Source organism: Micropterus dolomieu, linkage group LG19, assembly GCF_021292245.1.
Source record: "Micropterus dolomieu isolate WLL.071019.BEF.003 ecotype Adirondacks linkage group LG19, ASM2129224v1, whole genome shotgun sequence".
Lineage (NCBI taxonomy): Eukaryota > Metazoa > Chordata > Actinopteri > Centrarchiformes > Centrarchidae > Micropterus > Micropterus dolomieu.
The window spans coordinates 13502688-13511350 of NC_060168.1; the positions used below are offsets into that span (position 1 = coordinate 13502688).

Consider the following 8663-nt stretch of genomic DNA (forward strand, 5'->3'; position numbering starts at 1 on the left):
CAGTGTCTGCGGTATAATCCACTGGGGGATGGGCTCCATGCTTTCCTCCACCACTAAGCCTTATGGAGGAGAACAGCAAAAGAGAGCACTCAACCCTTTTCCCCGGGCCACTTCTCCAGGGATATATGCAAAAGCCAGAGCACTTTCTCACACATCCTCTCCTCTCTCACTGCCCCTCTCTCTCACTCTCTCCAATCTGTTCAGTGTGACACATCCCTCCGTTGCCATCATTACTGCTATTAGCAACTCTAATGTGTCACTGTTGCCAGGGTTTAGCACCTCTCTGGCACAAAATGTGTTCTCCACGGTGTGTAATGTTGTTTTTTTCACCCCACCTGAATCTTTATATTTTACTCAAATTGTAGCACACTGTGTATTCTTTTACAGACTAAATAAAGACATTAAAGGATGTTTTTGATGGAACTGGTAGTCAAACACAAACTGACCTCCAGAGGAGGAGAACTTTGGATACGTTTGTCTCTTCCCTGGCACATAGTGGACATCTAAAATGAAATTGTTAAAGATTTTTGTTAGAGATTTTTGTTAGAAAAAATAAATAAATAGACACCCCATTATTTGTGGAATTTTCTGATAGTATTATCATCCAAACCTAATGTAAACATGCAGGAGTGTGCTTTGGCTTGTGTACCTTTTTGTTCAAAATTGCAGTTATCAAAAAGATGGATTTTTGGTCAGACTACAGGTAATTTGATTGGTACAATATCTTTGTGGAAGGTCAGCACTCCCTATGTTACTCTGTAACTCCACACATTAGGTACTCTTTGTTGTGATTTGAATCATGTGGGAGTACTTGTGGATGTGAGTTTTGATAGACTGGTAATTTGCCACCACAATTGGACCCATGAAAGGGAAACTACTAATGCTAGCAACACATTATATCATGTCTGATTAATCCAACAAAAAATGATGGGGGTCTAAAAAAGTGTAAAGATAATTATTAAACACTTTACAGGGGGTGGCCAACCAGTAACTTCCTGCAGTCTCCCCAGGTTGTCTGACAAAGGCTACCATAGAGCCAGGCTAGCTGTTTCCAGTCATTGTGCTAAACTAAGTTAGTTGGCTGCTGGATCCAGGTCATCTCAAATGTTTAGTGCTGCAAAGTGGCCGATGTCTTAAATTGCTTAAAAAAGAATGAATGAAAGAAAAAAAAACGCTGTCTTGTATCAATGTTTGAAGGTGGATAGAGATTATGCTTTGATGCTTTTTCCACGAGTGTGTACAAAATGGTTTAGTCCTCTTTAGTGTAGTGTAGTTTATACTTCCTAACGAAGTATAAGGAAAACAGTATTTCAGTTTGACTTTAATACAAAACAATGTGTGAATGCAGATGTTTAAAATTAATGTTTCATCTGCTTCTGAATTACCTTGAATATGACCAGGTCGATCAGCCTCTGGGTACTCTTTAAAATTCTTTGTGGCTGCTGACAGGTGTGACCAGAGGATGGGGAGACTGACAAACAAGAGGACAGCATCATCTCCATGGTAACGCCACATGTTGTGCAAGAATCAAAGCTTCACAAATGCATAGTAATGTCTCTCAGACTGAGAGAAGCTGTTTATCCAGAGTGTGAAGTTGTACATATGGCTCTATCCTGCCATTCTAAAGGGAACTCACGCTACATAGTTTTGGCAATTACAGCATGTTTTATATCTAATTACCTAGTACTCAGCACAGATATTCAACATCTGCTTTGTGAAATGATGGGCATGGCGCCTAATGACAGAGTGGGTCTCACCACCCACAGTCTTCTTATTCATTGTCTGTCCTCTTTGATTGTTGTCATACATGGGGGCATGATCTGACATGGTAATACTATACTCTTTCAACTAACTTTACATCCCCAGGCATAAGCATAGAAGGCTTGATACGAAATCACTGGAGTGTACTCACAAGTCTCTGAGCAATTACAAATCTGTCAATCAACATAATGCAGAGGAAATTTGTGACAAAAAAAAGCAAGAGACCAGGGGGCTGCTGCCAAGTAGGAAAAGCAAAAAAGGGAGCAGAGAGGGAGGTGATGGAATCTGTCAGCCTGTCTTCAATAACTAACCAGCAAATATGTGTTTTTAATTAATTTGGTTGTACCATGGGTGGTATATGATTTTTATTTTTGCAGACTTGCAAATCTACATCTGATCCAAGTGTCCTGCTGATTCACCTGCTCCACGTGCCTCCTCTTTATCTTCCCCTGCTTTGAACACCCTGAGCTGCTGCCTGGCTAGCACAGCCCGTAACCAGCCTGCCTAAGCACCCTAAAGCCCATCTTGGCACCCCTCAGTCCCCGCAGAGCTTGCAGCCCCCCTGCCACCTGCTCCAGCCAGGGTCCAAACCCTCCCTTCCCCCCGGGACTGCAGCACTAAGGACATGCCTGACTTTTCACATTGCTGATAATTAGAGGGGCAGATTAGAGCCCAAGTCCAGATGGCTGAGGTGAATCTCATCCTAAAAACAACACTGACGGACACATTTACTACTCACTGCTTAAAGCAGGATACATTAGCTCTCACATTGTTTTCACTGAGTTGACGTACTATATATGTGTTGCAATACCATCATAATATATATATGGTGTCATAAATTATAAAATATGTGAAGTGGAATTTACAATAGAAAATAGCAACTGATAAACATCAGCTGTTAACAGATTATGAGGCATTGGGCACAGATACTGTACATAAAATTTCCAAGGTTCAATTTATCTATCCATTAAAGCACACAGTGTTCCCATCCTAGTCAACCAGATTACCAAAACATAGGCAACATATATACACATTAAGTAAAACCAGAGAAAAACAACATATATTCCATGATAAAAACTGGGGTAAAATAACCCCCAACCTGTTGGTCTCCTGGGCCCGTGTGCAGAAAGCCCTTTAATCCATTCTTGGCATCAGCACATAATTTTAGTTGCAAAATGATTATCTTGTAGGCTATTTGCAATGAAACAGTTTACATCTTTCAAATGCCAGCTGAGTCTAGCAGGGGAAGTTCAACTGTCTTCCGAGTGTTTCCTCTGTCAGTCTTCGCCACTGTTCCTACCTCACTTTGCCCAAACTGTAATTTGGCTCTTTATCTCTCCTCGTACCCTCTTTCCCTTTCAAGCTGCTCCTGCCCCGCTCCTTGCGCTCTTCTTCGCAGTCTCTATGGCGCTGTATGTGAGGAACTTTGTCACTAGAGTTATCCCTTTGGTTGCATTCCTTTTTAATCCTACAACTTGCTTCTGACACTCTGACTGGCCCCCTTTAACTAATTTCATGCTCTGTCATTCCCATCCCACTTTACTTTATATTTCCACACATCCCTCATGCTTTCCTCTGGCAGTTATTCTTTTGGTGTCTTGGTGCTTTAAAGAGAAAAGAAACGACTGTAAAGTTAAAGGGAATAATAAAGAGACAGCATGGAGAGAGGGATGAGAAGATTCAGTACTGCACATCACTAGTTACCTAATCTGCTCTTTTCCAGCTGCTAGACATTCTCCCATGTTAACGTCCCTCTCTGTCTCCCCCGGGGGTATGACTACCCCCTGACCTTGCATGATGGAGTCCCCCATGATGTTCGGGGGCCAATATGTTTTGCGATAGCTGCTCTCTGTAGGAGATGTGTGTGAAGACGAGGAGGAAGAAGGACAGCGGAGCATATGTACCCATACTAGAGGATAGAGATGCAGTGGCAATGCACATGTGACTCAATGCTTAGCTCACTATAAAGAACCCAACACACAATGAGGTAAAGATGCCCCAAGCATGCGCCACTGTACTGTGTGCATGTGGACTTGCATAGCAGTGTGGGCGAACCGTGTTGTCGTCAAGGATACAGTAGGGATTAAACTCACGTACACATCATACATGTACAAATGAACAAAGGCATGCAAAAGCTCTCAGCTGCCGTTCACACATAACTTGCACACACTCGCTTCACATACATACCGATGGAGAAAGCCTTGGTAGGCCTCAGGTTGCTGCATTTTCTCCCCAGTTCTCCACTATATCCACCTATTGGGCGACCCTAATCCGAGGTAGTTAGCAGCAATGATGGTTTTATCTGTTAGCAAAGGACATCTCCTGTTATTGCTGTCAAGAGAGGAAGGTGTACGTAAATGGCTTGTTTGCCTGCTAATGCATTTTTAACTGATCACACAGAAGAGTGAAAAGAAGGCAGCCAATCTCAGATCTAAAACCTCACCGCTCCAGGTCATTAGCCCTGCACAGGAGGGTTGTCACAAATCTTCTCCTAGCAACTTCCCTCTGTGAATGTCTGTGTTTGTGTGCGTTTAGAGATGCCAACTGCCTGCTCAGCATATTTGCGAGACAGGCAGTGCACCTAGTTTGTTGCGCCTGCGTGGCTCCCATACCAACCCAGCGCTGACCCAGAGGCCCAAATACTCATCCGACCTGTCCTCCAAACGTCCACGTAAGCACAAACGCGAGAGGACAAAACCAAAACAGAGCCAAAATATGCTGGCATACAGATCCAAATGTAGACAAGGCATTGAGGATGAGAAGGCGTAAACAAGCGCAGAGCCACAGATGGTTGCAGCTGAAGGCACAGAATGAACAGAAACAGCAGATCTGGTAGTACACCCAGTCTAAGATGTTGAGAAAATGACTCATTGTAGAGTGTGTTGTCACTCTAACACATGGTGTAAGTCTATTCATAAAAGAGGATGCAGTCTGGGAATATGTGCTGGTTGTAGTCAATTTAAAGGCACAGCTCATGATTCACATAAAGATGAGACAGTACATACAATTTTTATGTTGGAAAAATATTAATTTCCCTAATTTCTTTTGATGTAATGATTCTATGAATCATATTAATCCCAACCATAGTGAGTAATCCTGTGGATCTATATCTGTCTGGTGTATCTGAATCACTCTAACGGAGTGTTGACCGAGCAGACCGGCTGCAGAGAAACACATCACAGCATGGCCCAGTGAGGGCTTTGTTTGTCAGGACGATCCAGCACCTCTCTGAATAACAAGACACTTCATACTGGAGCTGCTCAGGAAAAGATATAAGACGGGAACACCAAATCCTTCCCATTTAAACACTCTCCCAGTGTGATCTGGCTTCTACCAGGTTATCTGTGTCCCCGCTTCATTGCCCCATTTTCCAATCCCTTTTTCCGTTGACTTACATCCGTTCCCGTTCTCCTCTGCTCCCTTCCTTTCTTTTTCCAAATATGGGAAGCGATGACCCAGCTGGCTTCAAGACAAGGGAATCATTCTAAATGAGGCAGACTGAGCCAAGGCGTGTTGCCATGTAGAGCCATTGCCTACAGTGACAGCACCGCAGGAACACGACCTGGGTCAAATCACTGCCTCAAGGTAGAGAGAGCAATCTTGTAGTCTTGGGGCATTTCTTTTTCCTTTGTACTTTCGTGGCAAGAGTCTAAAGATGAACTGCACAAGCTCGCTGAGAAACTGTATTCATTTCAAACCTTGTGGTAGGAACATAAGTATATGAATAAAATTAAATAAAGGGTTTAATAAAGTTCAGTGTGTGCTGTGTGCTGAGCAAATAATGCAATCTGTGATTTGGATTTTTCCAAAAGACAGAGAAGCAAAATTTCATGGTAAAATATCTTTATTGTAACGCTCTGAATAGGTGTACCACAACTACAACCTGCTTCTGGAAGACATGCTACACTTTTCAGCCACAATAAGTTTCCCAACAAAAAAAATAACAGCATATTTCACCACAGACCAGCCTGTGGACGTCGCCGCTGCTGCTGCTACTTAATCTCAGAGTGTCAACACTTCTCACACGTCTACTGTTGAATGTTGAGTCTCAAGGCGACTCATGGAGGTAAAGATTGAGAGCAGTTTAGGACACTGATGGCTGAAATTTCACACATGAGGCGCGTCTCTCCATGCTTGTGCTAATCACTGACCTTGGTGCTCCCGTGTTGCAGCAGTGTGCCGGCGGACAGTGACAAAGGAATGCTGTCTGTGACTGTGTTTGTTGGGGCTGAAGAGACACTGCAGGCACCGTTATTGTCTCTGAGGATTCGTCATGCATTCTACACCGCAACAAAAATCATCTGTTTTCCAGGAAGTCAGCCACACATTTTTGTTTAGATATATTTTTGAATATCAATGTTTTAATAACATATTTTGTGAAGCTCATCAGCTTTGCCTACCCACCTTTATCTAGGCCAGATTGAGATCAGCTTTAGAGGTAATTAACATGTGATAATCTTAAACAAAGTTTATATAACAACATGTGCCTGCCTCACCTACATAAACATACCCCTTGTGGTAGTTTAACTTTTCTGGCTGTGGGTGTGCTCAGTTAAAAATGCTGTTTTTATTGACAACACACACACTATCTCTTTCACAGTCCTGGATTTTTTTTGGCCCGATCTGTTTCAAGATTTTTTACTGTGAGTAGTAATTAGGTCAATTATTGGCAACAAAATGAGGATTTTTTAATCTGCCCCTGTTATCTATGCATGTCCTCATTTCTATCCCGGCTCTGTTTTCTGGTCAACTGCTGGATACAAAAATAAAAAGAGGGAAAAATATGGAGAAATAGTGTAAAAGCAGATGGAAGGATGAGGGGGATGGTGCCTGAGGGAATCAGAGTGTTAAACATTTAATATGAAGTAGAGTTTATGTCCAAGGATTTTAATGGGAAATGGTTGGATCAGAATTTGAATTGCTTTACTTGAGTTGCATTGTCAGTGAAAATTAAAAATTTTAACAGCAGTAACATGAGGGGATGTACCACTTTCCTCATAGTTTGTACCGAATGCCATTCAGTACTGAGAAACCATTTAGTTATGAATTGAAAATACAACCCAAATAGAAAGAAAACACCTTTTATTTGACAAATCACTTTGCTTTTTGCTGAACACTTTTAATTTCAGTGTTGTCCACGCTTGCAGCAACACACTGCAGCAAGTCTAACATATTGACTCAGATGTCAACAGCACTTCATCACACTGAAACACAACATTGCGGTTTGTAGACATTTCAGAATACATTTATTGTCACTGTCAATAAAAACTGACGCTCTGCCAAAACTACAACCTGACACATTCTAGCTCAGGAGAAATCCTCCAGTATACTGCCTCGGTGGCTGTTTCTCAGCTCAAAATCCATTTTATATGCAAACTCTTACTTGTCATTCTTATAACAGCATCTACATGTTCTAAATGAGTCTGCATTGTAATGTCGTCAGCTATATCTTTTGTTGGATTGAAGTGCCTTCAGCTTGTGTTTTAGTCTGAGGTATATGATGTGCAGACCTGTCCTGAGGCTATATCTGGAAACGCCTTTCTGGCTACAGCATAATCCTACCCTTTCTCATGGGTATTCACTTGCAGTGAGGGAGAGCTATCATCAAATACGCAACATCTTCAACTAATACTGAGTTGAGTATTAAGAATAACTGTATTGTTTACAGAACACTCAAAACGTGATCCGCTAAGTTGACTAGCACTATTTTTTGGGGGACGTGTACTCATGGTGTAAGCCTGTTCCAAAAATAACGCTTCAATGTTAAAATGCTCTTAAATATGTAATTGAACAAATGTCAAAAAAGCACAATGAGCAAAAAAAATGGAGAAGTGGGCTGTGTGATGTAACACCTTGTATCTCCACTGCCCTCCCAGTGTGAGTGATTAAAATACTGAAAGCTCCATCGCACAATCAATACACACTTCATCTGGCAACCTTCTTGTCTTTCTGTCTGAGAGATCTCTTGATATTAGAGCTTTCATGTTTTTCAAAAATCAAAGCCTGTTGCTTGTTGATTTGCCACACGGCCAGCGTCTTTCTGAAAATTGAAACTCCACACACCTACAATCTAGTCTTCTGTTTCAAAATAAAAAAGTTCACGCTTTTTTTCTCCCCCTGTCCATGTGGCTGTATTATCACAGCCCTCATTCATTCATAACAACTGTACACATAAACTACTACAACATGGCACGTTCCCAACCACCTGGTTCTGAACACATTTAATAAAAACTGAAGGAAATTAGATTTTTTCTTGTGCTGGGGCTGCTCACGTCCCTCAAGGCTGATAAGATGTCCAATTATTTGGTAGTTTAGTTCAGAGGAGCAGGAGAGTCCGATCTGCTCGAGTAAGCAGGCCAAGTATAGCACTGGACATCACGGCCACTCTTTGAAGCCCTTTCCTTTATGCCCTTATGACTGGTTCAATAGTCATATAGACACACCAGGGCGCTTGATTAACAAAATTAGCGCTTGGATACAGTATTGTGCTTCACCAAGGCAGATGCAATATATATAGTACAAAAGGGAAATAGTACATAGAAGGTATCAGTCTCTGCAGGAAAGGCTGTGGGGTTGCTCTGGTGAAGGACTGGGGACTACAGCTAGATAGAGCGGCGGTTTAGGCAAGGGCAAAAGCTTGGCCTGAGGATGAGGGGGATGTATCTGGGGTTGGGGGGGGGGGGGGGGGGGGGGGGGGGGGGGGGGGGGGGGGGGGGGGGGGGGCTGCAGATTCGACCTGCAGAGTCAGAGCAGCTGCTGGGTAATGTTCACAGGAGAAAAGCTGGAGGCTGCAGAGAGTGATGGAAGGGCACGACATCTACAGAACATCTACTTGTGCAGGCGCCATCAGAGAGAGGACAGGATGACTGGAGGCTGGGGGGGGGGGGGGGGGGGGGGGGGGC

General features: G+C 42.9%; 1 protein-coding gene across 1 annotated transcript in view; it reads right to left on the reverse strand.

The window, feature by feature from the left end:
- The window catches only part of LOC123958046 (formin-like protein 20), a 16514-nt gene that overhangs the window by 4600 nt on the left and 3251 nt on the right, over positions 1 to 8663 (reverse strand). The window lies entirely within an intron of this gene.